Here is a 13,414-nt window from a genome sequence, read left to right on the forward strand (position 1 = left end):
TCACTGAGGGGACCACCAGGTGGCACCAGGTCAGGTTTCAGGAAATGGTTCCCCTTTTGAGTTTCTAATGTCTCCTTGATAAAAACATCATTACTATTTTAAAAGCCACAAATAAGGGAGAAAGTCCTTTTAAAATCAGGGAAGAGAAAATGAAAGGTACGTATAAAACTGCCAGTTTGATGACGATTCATCTGTCTTCTGTTCAAGAGAACCTCAGTACAAGAGAACCTCCGTTGTGGAGTGGAAAGAGACCGAGACCTAGTTTAGATCTTCTGCTTCCTAGATTCAAGTCCTTGGGTAAATCATTTCATTTCTGTTGAGCTTCGTTTTCCTCACATGTAAACTAGGACAAGTGAATACGATGACATGTGGTCTAAACAGTGGTTGGCCCACCTGAGTTCATTAATGTTTGAGGAAAGGATGAATTAGCTGCTCTGCATCCAGGACTAGACAACGTAATATTGTTACCTGTAGTTCTTCCAACTGCCATGAGTATCTGCCTGGGTTTATAATATCTAGGAAGAGGGATCTTTTATTATCTTGGAAATTCAAACTGACAGAGGGCATGTTTTTTCTTCTTGGACAGCAGTGCTTAGTTTTACAAGCCAGAGATTTATGTAGAAGAAAGTTGGTCAGTTATTATGGGTGATGCATAACAACTATTTTTCATCCAGGACTAAAAATGTTTGCTCTTCAATCTAAAACAGAATTCTGTGCAAGTTCCTCGCTCCTAAACACACACACTCCCCCACCCCCAACCCAAAGCCATTCCCTTTTCTAGATCCCTAGTCACCAGGAAAGCAGTCTGTGTGAAGCCTGGCCCTTACTCAGTGAAACAGATGCTGGTCTTTCCCGATGCCCAGTCACCAGTAGAATGGGTCAGTATGTGTGGGAGGCTGGGGCAGGGGGCGTGGAGAATGGAAGCTCATTGAGGCTAAACCTGGCATCCCACAGGCCCCTAGGCATGGGTTTCAGAGGGCCTAAGGGACCCACAAGCACCTGCTGGGCCCTCCCCTCCATTCAGGAAGAGTGGCTTCTACTGACAACAGAGAGTTCTGCTTGTGCTGTCCCTCCTCTTCACTCTCTCTCCTCCTCCTTAGAGCAAGCAGTGAGGTGATGCACCCAGCACCGACTCCCAACACGCTGCCCCTGGAGACACAGCTGCATGCCTTCCCAGTGACCAGCATGCTCAAGCCTTCGGACATTCCGTATAAGCCCTGCTGATCCTCTGACCCCTGGAAATTGTATTCCCCCAACTAAAGGAAAATATGAACTATTTTTTCCTCTTCCCAACCAGCTGTTAGGAATCACATACACACGACTTTAAAGCTCAGTGCCTAACGCAGTCTTGAATTTTGAACCCTTCACTGTTTAGAAAGAGGTGGTTTTTTCTTTCATAAGACTATTAGCTTCACAATAAGAATCTCAGATATTTTTTATCATTTCTCTTGGGACTTAGTAAAACAAAAGAAAGACTGAAAAATGGAGTAACTTCTATGTACATTCTACATTTACATGCAGACTAACACATTTCAAGGAATTCACTGAGAGAAAGGAAACAACTCTAAAGCAGGAGGTAGTTTTTTAATTTACTTTTCTTTCTGAATGACAATTTTAGTTGAGGGGGCCTCCGTGTCTATCAAACAGACAGTAGTATTTTGGCCATATTTGTGGCCTGAAGGCAGCTATCTAAGCCCTGTGAACAGCTGGAATAGCAGTACAGGAATTCTTGGTCTCACTGAAGCTACAGATATGACAAGGGTCTCTCTCGAGGCAGGCGCCAAAATACTTTAATCATGCTAGACAAAGGCCATGTAGGGTACATGAAAATCAAACCCGTCTCCTCAGAACTTGGAGAGTAGTTATGACCAAAGAGGTGTTATTTTAATCAAATTCATTTAAATCATGATTTAAATTACTAAATAAGATGACTCAATTTTATCAGCTTTTTATTTTAAAAAGTACATTTTTGTATTGCTGGCATAAAAACAAAACTACATATTCTTTAAAATTCAGTTGAGGATGGGTTTAACTTTTAGAAGAAACATACATTTTATAGAAGTATAAAATATACTTTTATAAGAATATACACCTTATATATTTAAATCAGTTATTTATGGAAACCATACTGGAAGTGTATCTCTCAATAATTCTAGAAGATTCTGTGGAAAAAATTGTTTAATGTTTCCTTTGTGTTCTTACTGCTCCTCCCTTGATAATCTTCAGACTTGCTTTGCTTGCCCAGATTACTTCATTCTTAAGAATTATCTGTTCGTTTGTCTGCTTGAAACTTTGCACTTTTGGGGACAAAGCCAGGGAGTGATTGTCTTATCTCCATAGAATGCTATTAACAAGCATGATTTCCACAGATAAAACCCATAGATGGAGAAGAGGAACATGATTTCTGGAGTACACAATAAGGTTTTTTACTTTCCTACCTACCAAGGTGGCTTTCATTGGGTCTCATTACCCCTCAATTTGGTCATGTAGCATTCAACATCTTAAGAAGGCCTACTAGGTGCAGGCTCTAGGCTTAACACATGAAGGATTCAGACCTGACAAAGCTTACATTCCAATAGGAAACAGATATTAGATGGCTATTGTACAAATAACTATACAACAACGATAGCTTTGAAGAAGTGCATGGTGGGAGAGCAACCCCATCCAGATTGGGAGTCAAGGAAGACCTCTCTAGAAAGTAATATTGATTTGTTATTACTTACTCATAAAACTTTTTAAAGAAAGGTAACACAAATATACTATCTCAAATATTATATCAATTCCAAGGTAAGATGGGGTATGAGAAAGAGAAGGTTCTGGACCAGACAGATATGACCAGAATCCTTGCTATTACTATGGTGCCTTGGGCAACTCATGGTAAGGGACATGGTCTCCTCACATTATTGTTGTAACAGTTAAGTGTGACACATATAAAAAGCACTCAGTATGTAGTGGAAGTCCAATAAACCACAGACAATAATTAATAATTACAGAGCGTATGCTGATTTATCTTTGAGCTTTGACATGTCAAAGCTAATTTTCCTTTCACAGTTCTGTCTTTACCAAAATGTTCAACTGAAAGAGAAAACCCGAAAATCTACTGGGAAAAAAACACACTCTGACATCAGTGATTTTTCTTCACTTGGGTTGGCTAACAGGTATCATTTACTTAAACAATGGAGGCGCACCCCGTACTAGATTCTTCCTGGCAGATATACATATAAATACAGGCAAAAACCATAGTTGGTATATCTGTACTCAACAGCCTTCTCCGAGCATTAGAAAAAGATTTTGGAATTGGAGCTTTCGAATTAGAGCTTTTAAAATAGTGAACTCCCCTTGGGCGGTTAAGTGTCTTTCACGTCATTAACTCCTCGTCTGAAAGGGTACAGGCAGAGCCCTTCAGAGAAGCCCAAACTCACGCAGCCCGAGAAGCATTTCCCACCCCCCACTTAGCTTCTTTTATTCTAACTTCCCTCAGTACTTACAAACACCCAACCCACATGACAGGGTCGGTCACATTCATTCCTCTGTTGGACACCCACTGCTGTCCGTGTAGTACCTGGAGGCACAACTGATCAGGCTCTGCCTGAAAGGAGCTCCCAGCCTGCGACAGGCTGTGGCCAACAGTCACTTTTCTTTTTTGATTCAAGGCTCAAGTCAGAAAACGAAAAAAATATGTTTTGTGTTTTTAAGTTAAAAAATGAAGACTTTTACTTGGTCCTGGAAAAGAGACCACTTTCCTGATGAGAAAAATGAGGCTCAGAAAGGAGAGTAGACTTGCCTAAGATCTTAGAGCATGTCAACAGCAGAGCTGAAGCAAGAATTTAATCCATTCCACTCGGGGCTCCCCACCCCATTTACCAAGCCCTCTGGTCTGCCCGGTCCTTGGAACTCAACAGACACGCTTCCTGCATGAGCTGGACCTCCCCACCTAGTGGCTGTGGGATTCACGCTGGGCTGCATGAGGCCAGGCAAGCCCTGCAGCCTGGAACAGCACCAGTCACTTCCTGGGTACCCCCGCCCCCAAGGCGTTCTGCTGTTCTGTGCTATACCACCCCGGGGTGGCTCCTGGCGCCCAGAGGCTCCTCCTGCTGGGGGCCTGGCCTGGCCCAAGAGGGCCACAGTACTCACACCCATAGGGAAGTCTCTGCCGACCCCCGGCTTCCACGGCCAAAACCTAACCGATGGGGGTTCTACAAAGGCTCCCTTCTGCTGGCCCTGACTAGAACCCTTTTATTTCCCAGTCCCCTTGGTTTATATGAGCTGAAAAGGCCAGGACTGAGAGGAGATCGCTAGGGGGCTGCATGGGGTCAAAGGTGAGGGGTTGCTCATAATTGGTGTCGAGCGACGTTTCAGATAGTATACTTCCTCAACTTAAAACAAAGGTGCATTGTCTGCAGACAGAATGGCTCCAGTTCAGGAGAAGAACCTCTCTCACACATAAATTCAAAATAAGAAATAACAACCAGGTCATTCTAGGATGGTGAGGTGGCAGTCCCTGACTGGCCAGAGAACCAGTGAAAAATTACACCCAAGACGATGTGACTGGGCAATGAAGTCTGGGGCAGAAAGGGATCCTATGGGTGGCTGGTGAGACCTGTGTAAGTACAGCCTTTCCTGGGAACCCAAGATGCCTGGGAGATGAGAGAAGCACAGGCAGAGAAGACTTGCCAGCATTCACAGAAAGAATGAAAACCCTGGTTCCTTCACACATCCCCTCTCTCCAGCAGCTTCTCTGGATGCCCAGCCCTCAGCCTGAGCTTCCAGAGCTCTTCTTGCACGGCTCTATCGTACTGTGTAATAATTACCCGTGTATTATCCGTCACATTCATTTTTGTCTCAGCAGAGTCCAGCAAGGTGTCTAACACCCAGTGGGCAGCAACGTTAAGTGAATGAAAGCATGACCCGTTACACAGTGACTGCAATTCGAAGGTACAACTAGGGCAGCAGTAAGCAGCACCCATCTGAGAGCAGAGGAAAAACCAACAATGAATGAACTACAGGGAACCTCCCTTAACCAGAAGTCAGAGGGCTGCCCATCCCTCAGCAGCCCCTAAAGGCTCAGCAGCCACGGGACAGCTGTTCTGTTCTATTTCTGGGCTGGGGAGACATATCTTAGAGCTAAAACATATGTTCCCATAATTATCAAAATTGAGTGTTACAAATAAGGGAAGGGGGAAAGTAGCAGGCTCACCTAAGTGAGCTAAGACTTTCTATATCATATACCAGCTCCATCTCCAACTCAACCTCTCTCTTAGAAACCTATGGGCTCAGCGTCACAATTCCAAGTTCAAAGTGGACAAAATCCTGGGTCCCAGTGGAAAACCCTTTCTAATTTACAAGGCACATGCTCTTAGTACAAAACTTGCCAACTTACTTTTTCCACGTCTAGATCAGCATCCTGCTTCTTCAAAAAACTGTAAAAGAAAAAAAAAAAAAAAAAAGACATCAGAAGAGAACTGAGCACTCTTTGCCTGTAAACCACCCACAAAGCACCACCACAGAATTTTCATTTGCTGCAGACAATTTGCCCACTATTTTTTTTTCTTGTTCACACAATTGTTGTGAAGTCACACTTGCTACAAACACCTACCTGCAACTGCAAAGACCTGGCCCCGTACCACCAAAGGAAGCCAGCATGAGATCTTAACTTTTCAGAGCCAGGAAAAATAGGGATGGAGGTCTTGAGTGTGTACATACATACACATACACATACATACACACACACACACACACACACACACCCCTTCTTCAGAGCGCCTACAAGTCATCCATAGCTGGGACACACTGAAAATGTGTCTCCAAGGTCTTGTTCAATTTACCTCTTGGCTTAAATCTCCCCTTAGTCCCCAGACCCTATCTGCTCCACTTCCTGTCTGACTGTGGGTGAGCCTCACTGTCAAACAGCCTTCTTGGGATGGCCCTGTTTTCCCATCAGCTGGGGCTCCCCTCTCCAGGAGGCCTGCCAACCCACCAACCTGCACAACTTGTCCATGGAAATCTAGTCCCAAGATCACCTTAGAACCTTGTGTCAAGCCCCTAGCACAGCTGATGCTGCCTCTGACGGCACCCATGCCCACTTCACATGAATCTTTAAAGTGCCAGGAGCAGGGTGGCAGACCTCCAGCTTGCTCATGCACTCTGCCTACAACCTGCCAATATTACGGTACCTCATTTATTATTTGTGATTTTAGCTGTTCGAACAAAGCTTCAGTTTTAATAAGGTGTCTAAAGAGAACAATAACAATGGTTGAATGGAATTACGTTGACAGCAGTATGTTAGGGCAGAAAGTAAAAGGTTTGAGAAATCTGGAAGAAAAAAAGCAGAAACAATTTTTCCTATCTTAGTAGAGACTCAAACTTGTTTTCAGTATGATTCTTAGCATCTTTCTTCCTGGTCAATGGTTTAAAATACCCCCATCATAAATTACCATCCCTATCAAAACCACCACCCCACCTCCCTACACACAAAAGAGAATTTTTGCACTGTTTGAAAGACTGTGTAATTAACAGTCACATCTTTGTTTCGTTTAATCAAAGATGACTCAGAATGAAGGGAAGAAAAAATGACCATGGGGAAGAGAATTAAAAACTCATATATTGTTTTCTGCAGAGGGGCATTCAAATCATGAACTCACTGCAGACATGCGAGAGGAGCAGCACGGAGGCTGGAGGGAGAGGACGCGCTAACGAGCTCGCCACAGCCCGCACCTCAGCAACCCACAACCCCCATCTCTTCCTTGCTTCTGAGACATGCTGTCTTGTCCTACCAAACAGGCAATATATGCTTTTTCTTCTGGCTCACCCACTGGGGATCTAGACACTGTTGAGCTGTTAAAAAAAAAATAAAAAGGGAATTCCCTCCGTCCAGAAATTTCAACTGGCCTCCCTATAACCAGCAAAGAGTAAGTCAGTACTATGAGAACTTTTCACCAAAGGGAACATCTATACAGTAGAAGTCTGACTTCCACTCTTGAACCCTTTAGGAAGGCTGTCATTCTGATTTATAAAATGGAATGTTCTAATATACAAGGTGAAAGATTCCTTCATCTGCCACAGAAAGAGCAGTTGGAGAATCATTACCCTTTTCCAAAGTAGTGAGGAAACTTCGCCTCTCCCATGCACACAGCACAACTGCAGTCACACAGGATACCCAGTTCAGCAACAGGCTCTGAAAGAATGAGCCTTCACTCCACGCTACCAAAAGGCAAACTGAAAAGCTGCTTGTAGCTGCTGGCTCACTACTACACGAGGAATCTTATCCATACGCACATATATGAGGCATCATCCAATTTCTTTTTCAGGCTTACTAAACAGATTGAGCTAATTAACAAAGACAATACATATACGTATCATCCTGCAGCCAGAACCCAGAAGGATGTCACAGCGTTAACCTCAAAGACTCCCAGCAAACGCACACGGCCTGAGATATTTTTAGGCGCCAGCTCCATTGTTTCAAAGAGGATACGGATGGATGAAATAGAATTGCCTGAAAGTAAAATTCATGTGGCAACCCATTTTGAATGAAGAGTGGCATTAGTTTTTAAAACCAGTTCTATCTTTCTTAAATAAAGGCTGTTTCTGAAAGGTCGAGAGTAAGTAAATTTTGGTCATCAAATGTTTAGGTGAAATAGAGGTAACATTTTATTTCAATGGCTCCTATATTTAAAAACTTGACCAATTATTCTCCTACTTTATCTGTTTTCTAAATCTAGATTATTGCAATATCCAAGTTTTAAGATTCTAACACTTAAGGCAAGATAGACACCTCCCTCCCCATATGTGTGTATGTGTATGTGTGTTTACAAATATAGATATGCATATGTATTTATACAGATATTTTAAATAGTTGACTGTTTTGATATAAATGTATTCAGTGGTGGGCTTGTGGGCATTAGGGCATGTTCCATGCTTTTTTCTTCCTGCTGAAGTAGTGCTGATGTTTTGTTTGAGAACATGACTGAAGTGACCCAGATTCCCCACCGGAAAAGGCAGATCCAGAAATGCTGCAAATGTGTGACTGACTGCAGGAATGAAGCCGAAGGACGAGGCCTGGACCCAGAATGAACCCCTTCCCCACTCTTCAGATCAGCTCAAGTCCTCCCTCATTGGCGGAATACACAAATATTTTTATTTTTAGAGAAAACTCTAAGAACAACACTGAGAAACCCTCAGCTTTGAGTTCCCTCTTGATATAGCCATCCCCCTGCCTCCACTGCTCTCCTATTTCCACCTACACACCTTGCGATAGCACAGTGCCGGCAGAGGAATAACCAGGCCCAGCAAAGGGGCACTGGCCACATGTTCGGAGAACGGCAAGCGGCTTGGCAGTGCACGGGGGTGGCTGAGGACGGTGGAAGGCTGGTGGGAGAAAGGTGGGACGTTAAGGCAGAGGCCAGGCGGTGAGAGACAGCATACGCCAGCTCAGAAGCCAGGCAGTGAGGGGCGCGCTTCTGCACCCATCAGTATATCCTCAATCCGCTTCTATCCCAGCAAAGGGCAGAAAAATCGATCCAGCCCCCAGCATATTCCTGGCACTGGATAAGCGTCGTCATTCCAGTCTCACCCACTGTGCTGGGTAAGTAGAAACTTCTCCTAATTGGCCTTCAGGGCTCAGGACAGAATCACTTTCCTGCACCTGTTCCCCTTTGGTCCCACTTCTCTGAAGAACTGGATTTCATCTCCGGTGTGTTCCTACAGCACTTCATGCAGTGCCTGTTTCCCTGCCTCTCCTGCTCGAACGCTGGCTCATCTGTGGCCAGGATGGCACTGAGTACAGCGCCTGCCGCATCACAGGCACTTGGGCCGCCTCTGCAGATGGAGGGGTGAAGGGTTGAGAGGGGCAGTGGCAGGGTGACTAATGAAAAACTGACCAGCAGAAATAAAGGAAATGAAACCATGCTGCATCAGGCTGACCCGCTGCCTCCTGCACGTACGAGCAGAGTGGGTACTGGGGAAGGGGTGTAGAAACCCAGGGTGCACCCACAATACCATGCACACATACACACATAACCAGAAGACAACCTGTTCTTTAAATTTAGTCCTGTGTCTTTAGCTACAAATAAAGGACAAAGATCCAATCTGGAGATCCTGCTGTTATTATTATTTTTTTTTTTTGTGGTACGCGTGCCTCTCACTGTTGTGGCCTCTCCCGTTGCGGGGCACAGGCTCCAGACGCGCAGGCTCAGCGGCCATGGCTCATGGGCCCAGCCGCTCCGCGGCATGCGGGATCTTCCCAGACCGGGGCACGAACCCGTGTCCCCTGCATCGGCAGGCGGACTCTCAACCACTGCGCCACCAGGGAAGCCCTGCTGTTATTTTTAATATTACCCAGTGTTTCCTTTCTACTTAAAAAAAAAAAAGTTACTGGGAAACCATTCAATACATTAGAATCACTATGATTCAATACATTAGAATCATAATCACGTCTTGTATAAGGTGGAGATTTAAGGAAGGGCCATGATGAATCCAAGATTTAAATCATGGTCCAGGCTTCTGTTTGATTATTTTAAGAAATGGACGATTGAGAGAGAAATGAGGGATACTTTTCTCCTGCCACAGAGTCTCCTCTATTCCCAGTTCAACCCTTTTTACTACTTGCAAAAGACTTAAAATATTCATTGACCTGCCAAAAAACATCTGCACGTTACTAGACACGTCTCCACATATTCACGTCTGAATGGCTTCTTTCTGCTCCAACGATCACAGATCTATTCAATCAGAACTCAAGTGAAAACTCAGAGCTGTACGTGGTGTAGTGTCAGTGGCGACTGAGGATAAAATGGCCATTTGATAGCAGCTTCCATAGCAAGCGTGTCAACAGGGACAGTGTTCCTTCGGTTATTCTTAACTTAGGATCCAAGGCACAAAAAAGACCAGGCAGGGCCAGACTCTGCCACAATTCCAAAGAAAGCTGAGACACATACAGAGTGCACACAGAAGCGCCTCAATGTTCTCTGGCGAAAGGGGGGGGGGCTCCTGGCTTCCTGCCTGCAGCCCGGGAACAGGCCCACTCTCACAGTGGGCACCCGGGGCCTCCACAGCTGCACACAGACACGCAGGGCACCACGATCTGCTGTGTGCCCCACAGCTGGGGCAGGCCCCGGGACGGGACCCAGCTCAAACAAGGCCTTCCGTTGTGGCGTATTCCTCATGGCCCCGTTTCCCCAGGAAAAAATGTCTTTTCCTCTGGCCATTCATTCTGGCCCCAGACGAGCTCATTCTCCCGTGTCTTCCTGCACACGTGAACCTTCTAACAAGGTTCAAGATGGCAGCAAAGGTGTGAGATGGCAGCACCTGCCACTCTTCTCCCCCCTTACCCACCCCTAGTAAGGGCACAAGGATACGTGCACGTTCAGAATGGTGAGGGGCACAGGGCAGTGAAGAGCCTGGGAACAAGTCGATGTCACGTCCAAGGGCATCTTCAGCACCCTGACATCAAGGGGACCCCGGAGGAATTCAAAGGAAAGGAGCTAGTCTGAGGGAGGACAGCAAAGGTGGCTGGAGAACACCCCTGAGTCTCCCACATAAGGAAGACATCATGGGCCTTGGCCAATGTCGGATACACTTTGTTCTACTACCTCAGTCTTATTTCTTTTATATAAATATTCACTCACCTCACTGAAAATCTGCAAACTCTGGGACCCCTGTGATGACGGAGCTTTTACCTCCGGCCAGTGTTTCTACACACATATAAAAGTTAACCCTAGTGGAGCGCTGCCATCCTGCCTGTCACAACTGACAGCACACATAACCTTCTAAGAGAAACAAACAGGAGGGGGAGGCACCTCAAGTATGAACAATGTACCCAGTACAATTAACTGCAGGGTCTACTGCAAGCAGTAAGGCACAAGCGTAGGCTCTACCACCCAATGATCCCTCTCACCACTATGAATTACGCTCCAAAACACAGAATTTTGGTCCACAGCCAGGGAGGAAGCAGTTGGCTTGGAAACCAAGTTCTGTCCTAGCTCTGCTGTTTATTTGCTCTGCGATTGGGCAAAGGGAGAGGGTACACCAACAGTCACATATTAAACAACCCACAGGGGCCGGGCAGGTAAAAGAAATGAATGGAGCAGGTGAGACGGGGCTGGGGTGAGCTGAAGTGCCCTGCCCCATCCCAAGAGGACAGCTGCAGCGCTGCCTTGGGAGGGCTGTTATCATGAGGGAAGGCAGGCTCAGTTTTGCCAGACCTTCCAATTTTTTGTTTTCTTTCAAGAGAAGCTGGAAATCTCAGTTTTTATACAAAAGTGCCCAACTTTTAAATGTTGGTTTAAATTTTTAAAATGCACCATGTGGTCCAACAAAACATAAATGAGGGTATCGTACAGCCCATAGACTGGTTTGCTATCTTTGTAAGTCATAAGAGCTATCCCTTGGTTTCTCTTTCTGTTAAATAGGAAGTTGATTGCTATCTGCCCACGACTTGGGGTTTATTTAAGAGCACAAAAGGGGTTTTTATTATCATATAACAAAAAATCCAAGTACATTCAGATGCACGAAGCAGGGTAACCCAATCTCTTATTTTTTTTTTTAAAAAACCAGGGTTTACACAAACGCTCACACATGGGGCTTGATGTTTTGTAGAAGTATTTGAAATGTATACTTCTACATGATAGCTTCTAAAAAAACAAAAGAGGTAAATTGTAATAGTCTTAGAGGATGAGGGGTGAGTAAGTGGAGTGAGTGGTGGGGTAAAAGCTTGCTTGGAATGGCTTTGATTTTTTTAACAAATGCTATGTGGAGACCAGTAGTGGAGACAGCCCTCTCGAGCAGCTCTGCCATCAAGGGCAGCAGGGATGTGAGCTGGCTGCCACAGGAGAACGCGAGGTGAAGATAACATATTTAAAAAATGGATGAAATTACAAATGTGTGTATGTTGATGGAATGAACATGTTAAAGCAAACAGACAAGCAAGCAAAAAAAAAAACACAATCCAAGTACTAACTAAAGGAACCGTGTCAGCAAAATACTAGACAGTGTTGGATGCAGTAAAAATTTTATTAGTAAGAGTTAAAAAGCCAAGATCTAGTTATACAGGTTTTCCTAAACAAGAAGTCAGAAAAAAATCTTTACTACAACACACACTGTCCCACATTTTACACTGCCATTTCTGTATTTGTCCTTTTTAGCCTACTTCTAGCAGAGTCTCTCTCTTTGCTAAAATACATTAGTTGCCATGGAAACGATGTCATAGTGCGTAAAACCATTTACTGTCCTTGGAAAGGCATTCGTGATAAAACTGAACGGCAGCATGTTTTAAAAAGAGATCCAACAGAAAGCAGTTGTGTAAGAACACAAGATCTCAAAATTGTGACTTCTAAGTATTCCTCCACCAACACTGTCACATGGCCCTGTTTCCCCCAAATCAACCAGAGAAGCACTTTTCCCTGTTACAGACACCAAGTATATGCAAAACAAAATCTCTGACCTAATGCTGGAGAAAACAATAGACTCACTAGAATTCACACTTGCCTCCCTGGGTGGAGGGAGGGGGCGGGAGGGGGATGGGAGACTGCAGAATCAGGATAGTCTGGAGGCATCATAACATCTCTGCTAGCGGGTATGATTTAGTCCTGTGATACATTCTGCTGTCCAACTTTGTTATCAGAGGTAGAAATAATGTTCAGGACATAGAGACTGAGACTTGTATTCCTTATCCCCAAAGATTAGCAAGACACTCCCTCTTTTTTCCTTTCATCAACTCAAATCATATTCACTCCTTTGAGAAAATACATTGAGCATCTCTCATGTACCACACTGGGGAAGAAAACAGACAGGCGAGGTACATGGCACCAGGAAGCTTAAAATCTAGCGGGGCCAGCTGGGCGGGTGGGAGCTTAAGAGGCTTCCTGGGCCATGTGAAAAGCTCGACTTTATTCCAACTCAAGAGGACGGCACTGAGGGTTGTTACCCAGCAATGTGGTCTCAGTGGATTTTTAAAAGCTTGCTCAGCTGTGGGACTGGAGCCAACAGTAGAGGAGGGCAGAGCGGTAGTGTTATCAGAACAGCCTGGCCCAAAGAGGACAGTACAAAGCAGACGGAGAAATGTGATCTCTAACTAGGCTGACCTTAGGCCATGGCTTGTCTGTGAAAGCGCTAGATTACACCCATTGTCCCAGCAGCCTGTCAGATGAAGCTTTCATCCGGATGTTTCATTTTTTTAAACCAAGGACTGTTATTAAGAGTTGCATTAAAATGCACCAAGACTGGCTTCAGCCATGGTCTTGCCTACCAGCGATGAGACAACTGCACAGTGAAGAGAATTTTCTTCCTTACGTGTGATTAAGTCTGAATGGTAACCAATGACAATCCACCTCCTTTCCTGTCCTTTTCCAATCTTGGCTGCAGTAAATACCTCTCTTTCAAGGAAAACAGGCAGGATGCTCACCAATAAAATAAAGAGCAGTTG

General features: G+C 44.8%; 1 protein-coding gene across 6 annotated transcripts in view; it reads right to left on the bottom strand.

Annotated features, from left to right (window-relative positions):
* Positions 1–13,414, bottom strand: part of FYN (FYN proto-oncogene, Src family tyrosine kinase) — a 208,334-nt gene that overhangs the window by 176,707 nt on the left and 18,213 nt on the right. For all 6 annotated transcript variants that reach the window (XM_022554577.3, XM_022554585.3, XM_089921949.1 and 3 more), the window contains exon 2: positions 5,381–5,420. The gene's annotated coding sequence lies outside the window, so the exon portion shown is untranslated. The remainder of the gene's footprint in view (positions 1–5,380; positions 5,421–13,414) is intronic.

The sequence above is a fragment of the Delphinapterus leucas genome, chromosome 12 (genome assembly GCF_059928025.1).
Source record: "Delphinapterus leucas isolate spDelLeu-1000000601 "Yukka" chromosome 12, BTC_Dleu_Yukka2, whole genome shotgun sequence".
NCBI classification, from domain to species: domain Eukaryota; kingdom Metazoa; phylum Chordata; class Mammalia; order Artiodactyla; family Monodontidae; genus Delphinapterus; species Delphinapterus leucas.